The sequence below is a fragment of the Amblyomma americanum genome, chromosome 9, assembly GCF_052857255.1.
Source record: "Amblyomma americanum isolate KBUSLIRL-KWMA chromosome 9, ASM5285725v1, whole genome shotgun sequence".
Classification (NCBI taxonomy): Eukaryota; Metazoa; Arthropoda; class Arachnida; order Ixodida; family Ixodidae; genus Amblyomma; species Amblyomma americanum.
Window position 1 is genome coordinate 9,239,585 of NC_135505.1, and position 19,602 is coordinate 9,259,186.

Below are 19,602 nucleotides of genomic sequence, written 5' to 3' on the forward strand. Positions count from 1 at the left end.
CCGCATTGTGACAACTGTGCTTCGATAGAAACTGTGGAACATATCCTGCTTGAGTGGCCTGCGTATGCTAACGAGCGTGCGTACTATGAACATTGCATGCAGAAGCTCTGCCCAGTGCCCCTAGCAATGGACAGAGTTTTAGGCCCCTTAGCCTGCTTTAGGCAACAGAGACTTGCAATGAACTTTCTTTTTACATATTTAAAAGACATTGGACATCGCGATAAGCTCTAAATTCACTTGCAGGTTACCTTCATGCATTCTTCTTGCAGTGAACTTCGTCAGCCCATTCGTCGGACTATGCACTCCATCATTCCATAGGTTACATCAATACTCGCCACTGCATCCTTAGTACCCATTTCATTGCTGCATTATATCTTCGTTTTTTTTTCCACCTCTTCCACGCTGCTCTCCTTCAGTCTTTATCTCCCAAATTCCCCTCCCTACGCAGAGTAGCATGCCAGCGATATTGAAACGCCGGCTAAATTCTCTGTTTCTTCATTAAAGAGTGTCTCTCTCTCTCTCTCTACCGGTGGAGCGCCCACGCGCACGCTGGATCCTGTCTGGGCATGCGCAAAGTGCGACGCGCGCGCAGGCGCGAGCAGGTTTAGATATCTGTTTATGTCAGATATCCGCGCCTGAGCGCGCGCGGAAGCGCGCGCGTCGGAAGCGGGGTTTGGTTTACAACAATAGGAGGACCGCGGGGCTCTGGGGGACTCTTTTCTTTATGGCTTGAAGCTCTTTCAGGTTCCTGGAACTTTTCTTCGCGGTTTAAGTCATCCTTTCAGCGCCCCCCAAATCCCGTTTCTACACGCTTGAAATTCCTTCAGTCGGCTCGAGAGGGGAAACGCGCCAGGACAGGGAGCATGGAGGTGGATGCCTTTTTTCGACACCCATCGCGGCGCGGCGCTGGGCGAGTAGGCGCTCCGCCGTACGCCTAGGATGTGTGCATCGAGTTGGGGCTGTAGGCGCTCCGCCGTACGACTAAGATGTGTGCATCGAGTTCGGGATTAAGGCCAAGCGGCACCACATGCTCGTTGTGCGCGCCTCGCTTGCTTTCTTGGCGCGCTTAACAAAGCCAGGTATCTTCGGCCGTCACAGCGGTGCTGTCAAGCAGCCAGTGCCTCCTGCGCCTTTGCCACTGCGCACTGCGCATGGGGGGGGGGGGGGGGATGCGGGTAGGGGGAGCTTGGAGCTTCACTGAGAGCCCTCCGTGTAGACCCGAGGCCCGCAGTGACCGCAAGCTAAGGGAATAAAAAAAATGTACGCGTTGATGAAGCGCTGCCTTACATCCACTTTTTTATGAATCGGAACAACACGAGCCTTCTTCCAATCTTCTGACCACTCACTGGTTTGGAGAGATAAAGTGGAAAGTTTAACCATATGCTCCGAGACCTGGACCGCGTGACGCTTTAAAAAAGGAATTTGGAATGTCGTCCAGACCTTGGCCCTTCCGAATATTTATTTTTCGCAGCAGAGAGAACCTCTTCTGCGGAAATAACAGGAACTTCCTCAGGATCGATAGATTGTTTGCGTGCATCAACAACCATATCTTAAAGGCTCACGAAAAGACTTTTAAAGTACCTGTTAAAGAGTTGAGCGATATCCTTCACTTCAGTGACGAGGCTCCCATTCTCACTTCTTATTTCTTTGAAGGCTTCCTTTTGTTGACCAAGCTATCGCCAAAAGTGGCTCGGATCTGTTTTTATGAATGATTGAAGGGTGAGAATAATGAAGCGCCGACCAAGAGGTGTTGTCGAGATGGAAGGACGTTTCGACTTCCACACGGAAGTCTTGTTCACTGATGGAAAAATTTCGCACACAAAGCTTAAGTACGTTGTGCTAATCGTCGCAGGCATCTAGCGTACGAGGGCGGTAGATTGCCGATGTTACGGTTGAGCGTCTGATCTGTTGTCTGGATAAACAGAGACTCCAGATATTGGCGTGACATCCAGTTTTTCTCACGGCCGATAATTGCCGCTTCTTCCCAAGCGATATCATGCTTCGTGTTTTCAACGTGTTCAGCCAGTGCGTTGGAAAAGCCTTCTTTTTCTTGACATCATTCTTGTGCTCATTCAGCCGTCTTTCAAAGTTTCCGCTTTCACCTATGTAGGAGTGATCGCAGTCTGAGCAGGGGATTTTATAAATTACTCCGGGAAACTTTTCCTTTTTTAGCTTGTCCTTTACGGACACCAACTCGTGACGAAGCTTGCACGCAGGCACGTGAGCTATATGCACATCGTAGGTGCGAAAAATGCGGGCAAATGACTCGCTCACGCCTGGCACATAGGGTATTTCAGCTCGGGCACGGCAAGGTAGGCGAACGGGCTGAGCTGGCCTCGTTGTCTGCTGTATTACAGCGCTCACGAAGTGCTGTGGGTAGCCACAATTGTTGAGCTCGCGTCGCACTTGGCGTATGACAGAGGCTTTTTCTTCGGGTTTCGAGCATATTCTTTCCGCACGACGGACGAGGGTAGAAACGACGGAGCGCTTATGGCACGTAGGATGGACTGAATTAAAGTGAAGGTATTGGCCTGTGTGCGTGTCCTTTCTGTACACCTTGAATGATAGGCGGTCATCACGTCGCTCCACCATGACGTCCAGAAAAGGAAGACGGCCAGAAATCTCCTCCTCGACGGTAAACTGGATGGAATCTTCCATGCTGTTCAAATGGTTCGTGAAAGCAGCCAAGGCATTCTTTTTGATTATGCAAAAGCAGTCATCAATGTACCGCACGAAGACCTTCGGGCGCGGCTCGAACGAAGCCAAAGCGCGGCTTTCCAGTGCTTCCATTGTGAGGTTTGCGGTTGTGACCGAGATAGATGCTCCCATGGCACTGCCATGAACCTGCTTGTAGACAGTGCCCCGAAAGATGAAGTACGTGTTCTTCAAGCAAAACTGCAGAAGCTTCAACAGGTCCGATGGATCGATGGGTGTCCTAGCACTCAGTCCGTCGTCGTCTCGAAGCGCTGAACGGCATACCTCCACCGCCAGATCCACGGGGACGCTGGTAAACAGTGATCTGACGTCAAATGACACCATTATCTCGTCGCTGTCAATCGTGATTTCGCGTATTTTTTCAGTAAAATCAAAGGAGTTGCGTACGAAAGTCGGTCTCTTGCCAACGAGTGGCGAAAAAACTTTGTGCAAGTAGCCTGAAAGCCGGTACAAGGGAGAGCGGGTAAAATCCACTATTGGTCGCATTGGAACGCCTGGCTTGTGGATCTTCGGGAGGCCATATAAAGCAGGGGCAGATCCATTGTGGCAGAGGAGCGTGAAGTATAACGACCTGTGCTGTGGTGGAACAAACTGGAAGACGTCTGTCAAAAGCCTTTGCAACTCTCGCTCTACCTTGAGTGTAGGGTCCCGCTTGAGTCGCATCTACGTGCCATCATCCTCCAGAAGCTTCGTCATTTTCTCAAAGTAGTCGCTGTGGTTTAGGATGACGGTGGCGTTGCCCTTGTCAGCAGGTAGGATTACGATATCCGTATTGCTCCGCAGGCTCCTGACTGCATCACGCTCCTGAGCAAGGAGTGGGGTGGGGTGCCGATGTGGCAGCTTGGCGAGTATGCTGATCGCACGGGTACGAGCTTCTTCTCGGCGATTGTTTTCCACACGTCCCACAGCCTGTTCCACGGCACAGATGATTTTTCTTTCGTCCGGAGCCGCTCTCGTATTGAAGTTCAAACCAAGCTCCAGAACGGCGAGCTCTGTTCGAGTAGGCCTCTACGAAGACAGATTGTGGACGGTGGGGGTAGGTCTGTTGGCCGGACTCCCTTTACGGCCAGGTAGCAGTCTGATTAGCTTCTCTTTGTGTGTGCGCCCAGCTGACCAGACTGTAGACTAGGTACGAAGTTCGCGTGCAACTGGATGCTGACGAACTCGTTCGGACACTGGTGTTCAAGGCGGCGACGGGCAAAAAAGGCTTGGTTCTGAAGGTGCCTTATTGAGTCCTTGCACTCCAGGATTCTGGCTTGAAGCAACTGTCGTTCTGCTCTTGACACCACGCTATGACCGAAGGGCGTATCGACCGGTCGTAGCAAGCGGAGGGACCGCGGGGTTAGGTTCCTGGCTTTGCATATGAGGTTGAATTCTAGATGAGCCTTGAACGCAGAAAGCCGGACGGTTAGCGAAACGAACTGGCGCACTTGAGTGATGAAATTCTGGCCATACGACCGTCGTAGCATGATGAAATCTAAGGTTCGACGAAGAAGCGGCAATTATCGGCCGTGAGAAAAACTGGATGTCACACCAATATCTGGAGTCCGTGTTTATCCAGACAACAGATCAGACGCTCAACCGTAACATCGGCAATCTACCGCCCTCGTACACTAGATGCCTGCGACGATTAGCACAACGTACTTAAGCTTTGTGTGCGAAATTTTTCCATCAGTGAACAAGACTTCCGTGTGGAAGTCGAAACGTCCTTCCATCTTGACAACACCTCTTGGTCGGCGCTTCATTATTTTCGCCAATGTATTCACCCGACCAGACGAGATTTCGTCGAACCTTAGATTTCGATTGAAGGGTGACCTTAAAGAAATGTGATTTTGAAGTAGACAGTGCCTGTGCTAATCGTGTTTTAATTTCTGCACATACTGGGAAGTTAACGAGCAATGTCGCCTAAGACGTTTAAGTCTGCGCTTCATATGAATAGTATCACGACTCACCCGGGGGATCCTACCCTTGTTTCTAATTTTTGGCGAATGTACCAAATTTGCGGTACAAAATATAATACCCTTCTTTACGCGTTACCATAAGCTGTGTGTCACCTTCATTGGTACACATCAGCACATCATCCAGATAATCAATAATAGAAGTGTCGTCAGAGTGATCAAAATCATTAACATAGGCAACCGAGAAATTCCGGGTACTTTTAACGTGATCAGTAGGACAAGAAAAAAAAACAACTGGTGATCCGAAATGTCAGGTTCAACTCTCAATTCACCATTATTGAAAAAATCACTGACAAAAACAAATCCAACAGAATTTTTACGGGTACACATCAGCACATCATCCAGATAATCGATATTAGAAGTGTCGTCAGAGCGATCAAAATCATGAACATAGGCAACCGAGAAATTCCGGGTACTTTAACGTGATCAGTAGGACAAGAAAAAAACAACCGGTGATCCGAAATGTCAGGTTCCACTCTCAATTCACCATATTGAAAAAATCACTGACAAAAACAAATCCAACAGAATTTTTACGGGTAAACATCAGCACATCATCCAGATAATCAATAATAGAAGTGTCGTCAGAGTGATCAAAATCATTAACATAGGCAACCGAGAAATTCTGGGTACTTTTAACGTGATCAGTAGGACAAGAAAAAAAAACAACTGGTGATCCGAAATGTCAGGTTCAACTCTCAATTCACCATTATTGAAAAAATCACTGACAAAAACAAATCCAACAGAATTTTTACGGGTACACATCAGCACATCATCCAGATAATCGATATTAGAAGTGTCGTCAGAGCGATCAAAATCATGAACATAGGCAACCGAGAAATTCCGGGTACTTTAACGTGATCAGTAGGACAAGAAAAAAACAACCGGTGATCCGAAATGTCAGGTTCCACTCTCAATTCACCATATTGAAAAAATCACTGACAAAAACAAATCCAACAGAATTTTTACGGGTAAACATCAGCACATCATCCAGATAATCAATAATAGAAGTGTCGTCAGAGCGATCAAAATCATGAACATAGGCAACCGAGAAATTCCGGGTACTTTTAACGGGATCAGTAGGACAAGAAAAAAAACAATTGGTGATCTGGAATGTCAGGTTCAACTCTCAATTCACCATTAGAGAAAAAGTCACCGACGAAAACAAATTCAACAGAATTTTTATACAATTCGGCTAAGGTTTGAGGCTAAGATAACGTCCATTATTACATCCCTAGAAACGTTCTGTAAGTTAAACTATCCCAGTCAAGGCCTGGTAAATTAAAATCTCCCGTCCCAATCACATTATTTTCACGCTTGGCTCTCAGATGACCATATAAGCTCTAAAGAAATACTATTTCATTGTCAGGAGCGTGATAAACTGCACATAATAAAAAGGTCACACCCCAACACGACACGTTTAAAAATAGACTTTCATGATCAGGAATTTGGTCGAGGATAGTGAGCGGCACAAATGAGTTCACTATTTCTGCGACACCCCCGCCCCTTGAACCACGATCCTTTGTGAAGATGTGATAGCCAGGGGCAATAATCTTGTCTTTACTCATTTTAACATGTAACCATGTTTCAGAAGGAACAAGATAGTGTGGGTCATAAGAAAATAGTACAAGTTCAAGGGCGTCCGTTTTGTTCTTAATACTTCTGGCGTTAAGCTACAACAGGCATAGATCATGCGCTTGGGCCTGCAACCGTTATCTATCAGAAGTCTTGCCTCCTCTGATAGGCGCTGGAACACATGAATTCGAGGCATCGTCCCACGCGTAGTAGGTGTTATCAATTCGCAGGTTGTCATGCGAAAGGGAAACCTTTTTGCCACCGTCACCTTTTTTTTTTGCACTCAGCCAAAGTAATTAACTGTTTTCGACTGCTTCCGCAGAATAGTCATTTTGGATAGACACTCCGGTCTCTTTTAGCTTTCCAGCACTGCTCCAAACCTGTTGTTTTTCAAAGTAATCCTGGAAGCATAAGATAACTGGTGAATTCGCACCTCGGCGACCTAACCTGTGAATGCGGGCAACAGAAGGACACGTAAGCCCATGTTTATCGAAAAAACTTCGTCGATCACCTTTCGGCGCAATATTGCTTCAGTCTCGACTTCTTTTTTAATGCCAAATACAATCATATTGTTCCTGCGACTTTTATCCTCTTGATCAACTAACCTTGCAATCTGCGATTTCAGTGATTCTTGGACTTCTGCTAAGCTTTCATGTAGGCCATCTATTTCCTTCGTCTTTGCGGCTATTATTTTCAACTTTTCCTCAAGTTCGCTCTCTCGCAGGCCAAAGTTCGCTAGATTTTTTTCTCTCTGTTCAAGCATACTGATAACATCGGCCAAGTGACTGCGTATAGCTTGCTGGCCTATAACAAGTTGCTGAAGCAATCCCGTGACAGAGAGATCTGGACCAGGGTTTTGCTCAACGTCTCCGCAAAGCGACAGTATCGATGTACAGAAACGCTCATAACCAATGGTCAAAACAATATGTGGGTTAGCATCACGGCAAAATACCTTTCGTCCTTTCTGTACGAATTAACCCTACTAACCTGGACAGTAAAAGGAATCTTTGCGTGAGCGACATGATCGAGACCGCCTGGCCGAGACCACTGGTGAAATATCGCTGAGGACATGGTTTTATATTGCAACGGATAGAAGAAGAGATGAATGAAGACTCTCGGAGGCGCGCGTGCTCTGGGATTCGGTGCTCTGTGCCTGGTGCTCTGTGCGGGCCGCCCTGTGCTCTTGACCTGTGTGCTGTGTCCGGGCGTTCTCGCGTCGTTCTCGCCTGGACACGTAAAATCTTTGGTGGAGGTGCGGATTTTACTCTGCGCCCACCACGCAGCTTCGTAGTACTCGTCAGGCCGGGACTACCACCATGGCTCCACCCGGCCGGTCAAGGAGCCCCACTACCCCCACTACCACTCCTTTCGTCATCATGGCTCCTCCTCGCGACACCGGCACGTTTTCCGGCACAGAAGGCTCGGACGTCGAAGACTGGATTAACATCTACGAGCGTGTCAGCAACTACAACAGGTGGGACCCTACGCTAATGCTCGCGAACGTCATCTTTTACCTCAATGGCACGGCGCGCGTATAGTACGAGACCCACGAGGAAGAGCTAACAAGTTGGGACACCTTTAAGGAAAAGTTTAAGACTCTATTCGGTAGACCTGATGACCGCCAGCTCGCCGCCAAGAAACAGCTGGCTACTCGAGCACAGTCTTCTACCGAGAGCTACGTGGCCTACATTCAGGACATCTTGGCTCTTTGTCACAAGGTCGACGCCGCAATGAGTGAGACCGATAAAGTGGGCCACGTGCTCAAAGGCATTGCCGACGATGCGTTCCACTTGATTGTTTGCAAAGACTGTACCTCAACTGACTCCATCATAAACGAGTGCCGTCGATTTGAGCAAGTCAAAGGCCGCCGCATTTCGCCGTCGTTTTCTCGCCTTCCCAACACGGCCGCGACATCTTCCTGTGAGGACCACCGATCACCATCCCGCACGCCCTCGGACGCCCCTGCCGTCACCGATTCAGTCACCCGGATCGTCCGACGTGAACTGGAGGCCCTCGCACCTGTGATATCCCCGCCCTCCATCCCTGATACAACCCTGCCCGCTGTGTCGCTGATTCAGGCCGTCGTGCGGCAGGAACTCGCTCATCTGAACCTCGCTCCGGCAGTGTGCGCCATCAGAAGCCCGGACACCCCCCAGCCCCCTCCCTGTGCTTTTCGTCGCACCTATTATTCTCTGCCCCGTTCCCGCAATACCAATGACTGGCGCACGGCGGACGACCGTCCCATTTGCTTCCGGTGCTCTCGCATTGGCCACATCGCCCGTCATTGCCGCAGTCCATGGTCTTCAACGCCCCGCAACGTCTTCCCCTCCTTCTACAGTCCCGCCTCATCCCACAACTTCTCGACCCGCGCCCCGTCCGAACCGTCTGCACCAGCCGTACCCCCTCCACGCCGATTCTCCCGCTCTCCGTCCCCGCAGGGCCGCCGCTCTCGTTCCCCCCTGTCGCCTTCTCGCAGCCGCTCCCAATTGGAAAACTAAGTGATGCAGCTCCCGGAGGTGACGCTGCATCAACGACCCTACTACAAATCCTCTCTCGACCACTCGACCTAATCTTCTGAACGTCACTATCGACCGTGTTCCTGTGCGCGCCCTGATTGACACCGGTGCCCATGTATCAGTGATGAGTGCTGCCCTCCGCCATCGCCTCCGCAAAGTCCTCACGCCTGGAACGTCCCGTGTGTGTGTCGCGGATGGTGGCACGCCTGCTGTGGACGGTATGTGTACCGCGCGCGTTACTATTGCCGGCCAGAGTATACCAGTTCAGTTCACCGTGCTGACCACCTGTGCCCATGACCTTATCCTCGGCTTAGATTTTTTGACTGACCATTCCGCCCTCATTGACTGCTCGGAGGGTGTTCTACACCTCGCCCTTCCAATACTGGATTCAGACCCACTTGATGTATCACTGCGACTGTTCAGTACCGCATATGCTCGCCGGTCATCCCGAACCGCCTCTTTCGTTCCATTGACCCCATCTCGCCCAGTTCCCGATGGCGACTATCTCGTTATTCCCAATCTTGACCTCCTCCTGACCCGTAACGTTGCCCTACCTCATACCATTGCCACCATCCAAGCCAACGCCCCCTCTCTGCCTTTCCTCAACTTCGGCCTCACTGCTCAAGTGCTACCGTCCGGCATCTGCGTCGCTACGCTATCCCCTCTCGCTCCTTGCCACGTGGCTACATTGCCCGCTACCCCAGTTCCAGAAACCGCCGCACCGCGCCGGCAGTCTCTTCTGTCGACCGACACCTTCACAACCATGATGGCTACCGACCTCCATCCCGATCAAACTGCCAAGCTTCGTGCCTTTCTCGAATCTTCTTCGGATATTTTTGACTTGAACAACATCGCGCTGGGTCAAACTCTCGCCGTCAGGCACCGCATTGAAACAGGCGATGCCCCTCCCACCCGCCGCCGCCCTTACCGGGTCTCTCACGCCGAGCTTCAAGTAATCATTGCGGAAGTTACTGAAATGCTAGAAAAACACATTATCGAACCCTCACACAGTCCCTGGGCCTCACCCGTCGTCCTTGTCAGGAAAAAGGATGACTCATGGCGTTTTTGCATTGATTATAGCCACCTGAATAAGATCTCTAAAAAGGACGTGTACCCCCTGCAGCGTATCGATGACGCGCTTGAGTGCCTCCATGGTGCCAAATTCTTCTCGTCCATAGATCTTCGCTCCGGCTACTGGCAAATTGCTGTAGATGAACAGGACCGTGAGAAAACCGCTTTTGTGACTCCTGATAGCCTTTATCAATTTAAAGTTATGCCTTTCGGATTATGCAACGCACCAGCCACATTTGAACGCATGATGGATGCTCTTTTGCAAGGCTTTAAGTGGTCCACCTGCCTGTGCTATCTCGATGACGTCATTGTCTTTTCGCCTTCGTTTTCCTCTCACCTCACTGACCTTTCTCAGATCCTTTCCCTCTTTCGTCATGCTGGCCTGCAGCTCAACTCGTCTAAGTGCCGTTTCGCGCGCCGTCAACTCGCCATCTTTGGTCATGTCGTCGATGACACGGGGGTGCACCCTGACCCTGATAAGATCCGAGCCGTTAAACACTTTCATCAGCCACGTTCCTGTAACGACGTCCGCAGCTTCTTAGAGCTGTGCTCCTACTTTCGTCGATTTGTTGAAGGCTTCGCCGACATCGCCCGCCCCCTCACCGACCTCCTGAAAAAGGATGCCACCTTCATCTGGGGACCCGACCAAGCACACGCGTTTTCCACCTTGATATTGAAGCTTACTACCACGCCAGTTCTGGCCCACTTCGATGTGCAGCTCCCACTGAAGTCCGCACAGACGCCAGTGGCTATGGCATCGGCGCTATTCTCTCTCAGAGGCAACCCGAACAGCACCGCGTCATCGCCTACGCCAGCCGCCTCCTCTCCGCCCCGGAGCGCAATTACTCAATTACCGAACGTGAGTGCTTAGCCCTTGTCTGGGCGGTTGGGAAATTCCGTCCATATTTGTACGGCCGCCCTTTGACGGTTGTCACCGACCACCATGCGCTCTGCTGGCTCTCATCACTGAAAGATCCTACTGGCCGCCTAGGTCGCTGGGCTTTACACCTCCAAGACTACGACTATACCGTGGTATATAAGTCCGGTAGGCTACAGACTGATGCTGATTGCCTCTCCCGCTATCCCGTTGACTCTTCTGATCATTCTGGCAGTGATTCCGCCGCTGACCTCTTCTCGCTCTCTGCTCTTACTCACCTTGGCGATGAGCAGCGACGAGATATCGAGCTCCGCTCTATTATTTCCCGCCTCAGATCCTCTCCATCTGATCCTGTCCTGCGCCGGTTTGTACTTCATCATGACACACTCTACCGCAGAAGCCTGAACCCCGCCGGCCCAGACCTACTGCTCGTTGTCCCGAAGCATCTGCGCAACGACGTCCTCCACGAGCTCCATGACCTCCCCACTGCTGGACATTTGGGTGTCTCGCGTACTTACGCCCGCGTGCCTCGTCGCTTCTTTTGGCCCTGTATCTACCAGTCCGTCCACCGCTATGTTCGTGCCTGCGACCAGTGCCAGCGCCGGAAACGTCCCGCCACGCTCTCCGCGGGTTTGCTCCAGCCTGTTTATGTGCCCCCTGAACCATTCTATCGTGTTGGCTTGGATCTTTTGGGCCCGTTTCCGGAGTCCACCTCCGGAAACAAATGGATTGCCGTTGCGACAGATTATGCTACTCGCTATGCCATCACGCGGGCCCTCCCCACCAGTACTGCTACCGACGTGGCCGATTTTCTCCTCTACGACCTCATCCTCCGTCATGGTGCACCCCGCCAACTTCTCACCGACAGCGGCCGTTGCTTTCTCTCTAAAGTGGTCGACGACATTCTCCGTTCCTGCTCAACAAAACATAAGCTGACCACCGCCTATCATCCCCAAACCAACGGTCTTACAGAGCGCCTCAACCGCACTCTCACGGATATGCTCGCCATGTACGTTTCCCCGGACCATCGGGACTGGGACATTGCCCTTCCATACGTGACCTTCGCCTACAATTCTTCTCCTCATGAGAGCAGAAAGTTGGGCTAGTTGGTTGAAATGCATACTGAAGAAGTTGGCGCGGAAAACGAGGACAAGCGAGACAAACAAAGACGAGCGCTCGTCTTTGTCTCGCTTGTCCTCGTTTTTCCGCGCCAACTTCTTCAGTATGCACGTTCTCCTCATGACACTGCCGGTTACTCCCCGTTCTATCTGTTGTACGGTCGTGAACCCCAATTACCTTTGGACACGCTGCTTCCGACATCTCCTTCCCCGCCTTCTGAATATGCCCACGACGCTATTGCCCGCGCCGAACACGCCCGCCAGCTGGCTCGCTCCCGCCTACAAGCCTCGCAGGCCTCACAGCAGGACTACCACGACCGCCGCCACCGCATGGTAACTTTTTCCCCTGGAGCCCTCGTCTTGCTTTGGTCGCCCACACGCCGTGTCGGGCTTTGCGAAAAACTAATGTCCCGCTATGTTGGCCCATACCATGTGCTCCGCCAGGTCACCGCCGTCACCTACGAGATTGCCCCGGCCTTTCCGGAGACCACCTCCGGTGCATCTCAGAGTGTCGTTGTCCACGTCTCTCGCCTCAAGCCCTACGTGTCGCAATCCCTTGCCCCGCCCTAATTTCTACCGAGGCGGTGTTTTTTTTGCGACCGGGGGCCATGCAACGGATAGAAGAAGAGATGAATGAAAACTCGGAGGCGCGCGTGCTCTGGGATTCGGGGCTCTGTGCCTGGTGCTCTGTGCGGGCCGCCCTGTGCTCTTGACCTGTGTGCTGTGCCCGGGCGTTTTCGCGTCGTTCTCGCCTGGACCACGTAACAATATACCATGCTAGAGACGTCATTGATCCGGGAAAATTGTGAAGTGGAACGCTGCAGAAATTCCGAATCCGGTAAAGGGCAGCTTTCACCGACGGAGCCAACCCAAGTGGCAACACGAGCTTGAAATCGTTGACGCACCGGCTGTGGCGAACAGGCCAACTTGGAGAGTAAGCAGGAATTTTTGCGTTAGCGACATGATCCCCGCCGCCTCGCCGAGCCCCTACAAAGGCAGCACCTCGACACCCACGGCCGCAGAGGGCACGGCAAGTGCCTGAGGAACAGCATGGCTGAAAAGCTTCTGCTCGTTTAGCAGGTCGTGTCGTTAGGATACAGCGATAACTTGTGATGGATTGCTATTCTGCCCGCCATGTCATCTGGACAACGACAATGACAACGACATCGGATGCGACAACATGCAAGCCGCGTGGGCCGTCATTCCTACTTGGCCGCATGGGGGACATGGCGGTGGAATTTCGATTTGCCGACCAGCTTCTTTCGACAATTACGTCACCGGCGGAACTTCTACAAAGCCAGTACCTCGACACCCACGGCCTCAGAGGGCACGGCACGCGCTTGAGCGACAGCATGGCTGAAAAGCTTCTGCTGGTTTGGCAGATTGGTTCGTGGCCTAATTCTATTTCCTATCGCAGTGAGGATGGACTTTCGTAGTTGTGCCGTGCCCTCGCAGATGTCGAGCAATTTTGGTTGACTGCAGGTCAGTGATGCTGTTGTTGCTGACATCGGGAGATATTGAGGAGAATCCTTGGCGCCCCACCGAAAGAGTATTAAGGCCATCCTAGACAGCCAGGCAGAAACCAGCCGGAAACTTAATTTAATTCAAGATCACATTTGTGTTCTCTAAGCAAGGACAGAAAAGCTGTGAATTTACCTAGTGGTAATACAGGAGATGACCAGAAAAAGAAATAAGCTCGAGGTTACTGTCAGGCAACAGGCCAAAAAAATTAGTTGAGCTTCAAAAACGTGGGTGGCGCAAGAAGCTTTTAGTGTTTGGTGTCCCTGAAGAGGCACGTGAAACAGAGCCAGATCTCAGGGCAGCCGTTGCAGATAACAAAAAAAGCTAGGTGTGCATGTCACCACAAAAGAAAGAATTCATCGTATTGGTAGGAAGAAGCCAGAAAAACAAATACCTATTTTAATGAAATTCTATGACAGCAGAGAAAAAGAAAGCATTCTCAAAAATTGCGAGAAACGTAAGGGGAAATCTGTTCACGTCAGCAATGAATATGCAAATGCAACAGCAGACGGTGGAAAGAAATTATGGGAATCTGCCACTGTAGAAAGGGACAAGAAAAAGGTGTGTCCGGTTCATGACAGGCTTAAGATTGATGAGTAAACCTGAGATTTGAGCGAATTGGTAAATATTCATGGTGGGTGAACAGCGCAACAAAGGCGGGACAAAGCGCATGTCTTGCCTTTGTCCCGCCTTTGTTGCGCTGTTCACCCACCATGTAATATTGATGACCGTCTACATGCCTGAGAGCACAGTCAAAACGAGCGTATTCTTTGCCAATAAGGCCTTGACTAGGGCCGCTATGGTAATCGCAAAGTGTCAGGGCAAACTGGCGATGGCAAGGAAGGCATGCCTTGCTGCAGTGAAAATACAGCATAGTTCAGAATGGTATCGCTAAATGTCCGCACTATTCTTAACAAGCTAACTGAATTGGAATATATATGAGCAGCGCGAACACAAAACACAGGAAAAAAAAGGAGAAGATAGTACAGAGCGCTGAACTTCCAACTTTTATTTGAAGAAAACTGAACCCGCACTTATATACATACACCAGGTAGAAGCCCACCAGGGGGAGTGGTCAAGGCACGCGAACGAACTGGGACCCACACGATGTCCAGGGCATTAAAAGATAACAATAATCATGCTATAAAATGAGTTCTATGATAGCACGAATGACATGTGCAAAAAGAGCTTGTCCTTCAAGGGTCTCTCATGCATAGACAGGAAAAGGTCGCCCAAAATTTAATCCTTGAAGGAAAAGCTCGAGTCTTCAAGCGTTCTCAAAATTTCCGGTACGTTGATGACTTCTTGGATCTCTTAGATTGCGACACTGAAGCTTTTCAAACAGAAGCAACTCAAGTCCTGCACGTTTTTTTAATACTTTATTACCTCTTGAAGTTACCCATGAATTCCCAGAACAAGACGCAATGCGGTTTCTAGAGTTAAAGGTCTTTTTCGGAGAGAACCACGTCAACTGGTTATTTGAACCAAGAGCCAATAAGCCCATTCTGCCTTACGACTCAGCCCACTCAAATCTTGTTAAAAGGAACATCGTGAAGTCAACTTTTATAAAACACTCACAAAATCTTGTGAACACAAGTTGCATGACAGTTTTTCGAATCAGGTGTTGAGGCTGACGCAATCAGGGTACCCGCAATCTCTCCTGTCGTTAATAGCAAAAAAAGTCCTGATAGAAATGAAGCATGATAGGGAAGCACCGGATGACACGCGACAGCGGAACAAAAGGGTTGCTGTTATGCCGTATCTGCACTAAATATTTCATAATCTTAAGAAAGTTGGTAAAAAAGCAGGTGTAGACGTTGTCTTTTCAGCCCCACTGCGCTTGTCCAGCCTGTGCAATAAAGTGAACAAAAAGAAAAAGAATAGTAGCTGTACAATCCGGCGCCGAGACACTTTTGTGCCTTGTGTGGAAGGCGCCGTGTATTCCATCCCTTTAACTTGCGGTAAGGCTTACATAGGCCAAACAGGAAGTTGTTTAAATGAAAGTTTAAGAGAACACAAGAACGACTTAACTGGGGCGCCAATGAGGAACTTGCCCGCACATTGCCGGGTATGTGACAGCAAAAAGAAATGCATTCCTAACTTTAAGAAAGCAACTGTCTTGAAAAAACATAAAAACCAAATAACGCGCGAAATCGTTGAAGCAGCCCACATCTCAGGGCTGAAGGGAGGTTTCGTAAGCTCCCAATCTATCTCATTATCTCAAAAGGAAATCACCTTTTTAGGATTTCATCTGTTTTTACCTGGATTTTAGAGGCACCCTTAAAGGCACCCTTCACATGTTCAATTGTCGTTCTAGCCGTGCTAACTGTTGGAGCTCATCCTTCGTTTCGCCAATCTTTTCACCTTCTTCTCGCCTTCTCATGTTTTTAGCAAAATTCGCGCCCTCAATTCTGTTTTTTATTTTTACCCTTTTTTGCTACTCGCGCGCCCTCAACCCTGTTTTTCCAGTCTTTTTACACATGTCATTCGTGCTTCATGTCAGAAAACTCATTGTATAGTGTGATTCTTGTCATGTTTTGATGCCTTCGACATCGTGTAGTTCGCGCACCTTGATTACTCCCCCTGGTGGGCTTTTGCCTGGTGTGTTTGTGTATATAAGTTTGGTTCGTTTGTGCAACGCCCCCGTGACATTCGAGCGCTTTATGGACTCTGTCCTTCGCGGGTTAAAATGGGAAATATGCATGTGTTATCTGGATGATGTCATCATTTTCGGCAAGACCTTCAGGAGCACAATGCCAGACTGCGTGTTGTTCTCGAATGCATCGGCAAAGTGGGACTCATTTTGAACTCTAAGAAGTGCCATTTTGGGGGCCGCCAAGCTCTAATTTTTGGCTTCCTCATCGACAAGGATGGCATCAGGCCCGATCCGCAGAAGATCGCTGCAGTCCGTGATTTCGAAACTCCACGCACCCTGAAAAGCCTTCGGAGCTTCCTGGGACTCTCTTCTTATTTTCGTCGTTTCATTGCTGGCTTTGCGCAAATTGCCCACCCCCTCACATCTCTTCTGCATAAGGATTCACAGTTTGTGTGGACCCCTGAGTGCGAGTCCTCGTTTCATCTCCTCAAATCTTCTCTCACTTCAACACCCCTCCTGCGGCACTTCAACCCTTCTGCTGTGACGGAGGTTCACACTGACGCCAGCGGCGTCGGTCTTGGGGCCGCACTTGTCCAGCTGCATAGTGGGGCTGAGAACGTTGTTGCCTACGCCAGCCGCACGTTAACAAAATGTGAGCGTAACTACACTGTCACCGAATTGGAGTGTCTCGCAGTTGTGTTCGCTGTGCACAAGTTCCGACCCTACTTATATGGACGCCACTTCACTATTGTCACAGACCATCATTCTCTATGCTGGCTCATCGGACTTCGCGATCCATCTGGTCGTCTGGCGCGCTGCGCACTGCGCTTGCAAGAATATAACTTTGCTGTCTCGTACTAAAGTGGCCGCCGTCACGCTGATACAGACTGCTTGTCCCGCCACACATTGCCGACTTCAGTCGCCGATGAAGACTGTTTCGACGGGTGTTTAGCCTCGCTCGCGTCGACCTTCCTCAGTGAGGCGACCTTTCGGCGCGATCAACGTCGCGACCACTCACTGCAGCCCTTTATAGCAGCGGCAGAAGGAGGAGTAGATTCAACGCCCTTTACGGACGAAGATGGCATTTTGTTCAAGAACTACTACTCCGTTGATTGTGCTGCCCTGCTTTTGGTCGTTCCAAAATGTCTCCGTCGGCAAGTTTTGCACGCTATGCACGATGACATCACATCTGGACATCTAGGTTTCTCTCGCACTCTGCACCGACTTCGCCAGCGTTTTTATTGGCCGCAAGTTTATAAGAGCACCAAGTAGTACGTTGCAAAATGTGAAGAATGCCAACGATTTAAGCCACGAACCATCCCGCCGGCCGGTCCTTTGCAGCCCGTCAAACCACCCACTTCCCCTTTTGAAGAAGTTGGAATTGACCTTCTAGGTCCTTTCCCAAAGTCTTTTGAGGGACGCCGCTGGGTTATTGTGTGCGTAGACCAGATACGTGGAAACCGCCGCTCTCGTTACCGCAAAGGCTGATGCTGTTTCGACGTTTCTCCTACACACTGTTATTCTTCGCATGGCGCACCCCGTGTTATAATAAGTGATCGCGGAAAGCAATTTACTGCTGAAGTCATGGAAGAAATGCTCCGGCTTGACGGATCGGACTTCCTACACTCCACACCCTACCACCCGCAGACCAATGGTCTTACCGAACGCACCAACCGCACTCTGACGACAATGTTGTCCATGTACGTCTCGTCTGATCATCGAAACTGGGACGCAGTGCTGCCATATGTGACGTACGCTTACAACACTGCCAATCATAAGGTCACCGGATATTCTCCCTTCTATTTGCGTTAAGGCGCGCTCATATTAGCGGGAAAACGCGCAACGCAGGACGTTTTCCGCGCGCCGCTTCCCGCACAGCCCGGTTTTTCTCCCGCAGACAGCCTGCTGTGCCGTCCCGCAGAGCGATGGGTCCGGTACCTATTTTTCCCGTGCCGCTGACGAGAACAGCCAATGGGCGCCGACCGTGAACCGTGACGTCGGTCCCAGTTCAGCGACCCCGTCGGCGGAGGCCGAGGCTGCGCGCGTCCGGCCGGCCGGCCGGTCGGCCGGGCACTCGGCGGCTGCTTTGCCAGCATGAACATGCGACTTGAGACGGTGCAGAAGCGACGGTGCAGAAGCAGCGAACAAACAAAGAAAGTACGATTACCGTAGCCAACAGCTCATCGTTCGAACCAGTCATCCTCGAGACAAAAAGGGCGACGGGAGGAGAGCTAGCAGACGATCAAGAGGATGACGCGAGAAAAGGGCGCGCTTTCCAGTCTTCTCTGGTGTCACGTGACTATCCCCTTCTCTTTCTGCTCGTTCGGGTCCTCCCTCAACGCCTCCTCTCTAAATTCCAAGACAATCGCAGCGAGAAAACGCTCGCAGTGTGAGCGTCATTCCGACGAGCTGCGAGACAGCGTCGACGTTGACGCTGTGCCGCTGCGCTGCGGGAAGCTTCCCGCTGGTGTGAGCGCGCCTTTATGTCAGAACTCCCCTCGTTTTTATCGACATGATGTTCCCGTTTTCCCCCAACGAAAACGAGTCGGTTGGCCAGATACTATGCCGTGCCGAAGAAGCCCGTCGTATTGCCCGTTTACGTACCCTGGCCTCGCAACGCCGTTCGAAAGAACATTACGACCTGCGTCATCGTGCCGTGACTTACTCTCCAGGAGACTTTGTCTGGCTGTGGACGCCAATCCGCAAAAGAGGGTTGTGTGAGAAGTTCCTGTACAAGTACGATGGCCCCTTCGTCGTGCTGGACCAACTGACTGACGTGAATTACGTCGTCGCCAACGTGACGACGGATAAACGCCGTTCCCGCAAGACACAAGTTGTTCAAGTGGCTCGCTTGAAGCGCTGCCATCGCCGATCTACCTAACTTTCTCGGGGACGAGAATCATCTGCACCCGGGGAAATAGTTACGCCGCGGAGTTCGAGGAAGAAGAGGAGAGAGGCGCGCACAGTCTGATCTGGGCTCTGGGCCGTCGGCGACCAGCTTTCATCCACCGAGCTTTCACCTGTATTAAAGCCATTTTATCCGCTACAATATCATTATTTTCCTAGAATCAAATGGCCTCCATTCCGCATGCCAGCATGGGTTTCGACAGGGCATTTCCACAGTGACACAGCTCATTGGGACATTACACGATTTTTCCAAAGCTATAGACAACCGTGAAGAGATGGATGTTATATGCGTTCATTTTGCCAAAGCCTTTCATATGGTCCTCATTGTAAATTACTGTTGAAACTGTACAAAGCTGGTATAAATGACGACATTCTAAAATGGATTGAAGATTATTTAACAAACCGCAAGCAGGCAATTTGCGTTGATGTTTGCGAGTCTGGTTTTCTAGATGTATACTCAGATGTATGCTGAGTGGTTATCATATTATTTGCAAATTTTATTTGAAAAGTCATTGCGGGATCATTCTTTACCTCGTGACTGGCGCAGCGCAATAGTAGTTCCGGTATTTAAAGGCGGTAATCGACTTCTTGTAAAAAACTACAGGCCAGTTTCACTCAATTCCGTATGTTGCAAGGTTTTTGAACACATAATAGCTAAACACATCCTTCATTTTTTGGAAATAAATGACCTATTGTGTCCATTTCAGCATGGTTTTCGGACCGGCCTTTCGACAGTAACGCAGTTAATTGA

General features: G+C 50.3%; 1 pseudogene; it reads left to right on the top strand.

Moving 5' to 3' along the window:
• The first annotated feature begins 7,561 nt into the window (after nucleotides 1-7,561).
• LOC144105162 (uncharacterized) lies at nucleotides 7,562-16,805 on the top strand (annotated as a pseudogene).
• The last annotated feature ends 2,797 nt before the right edge of the window (nucleotides 16,806-19,602 follow it).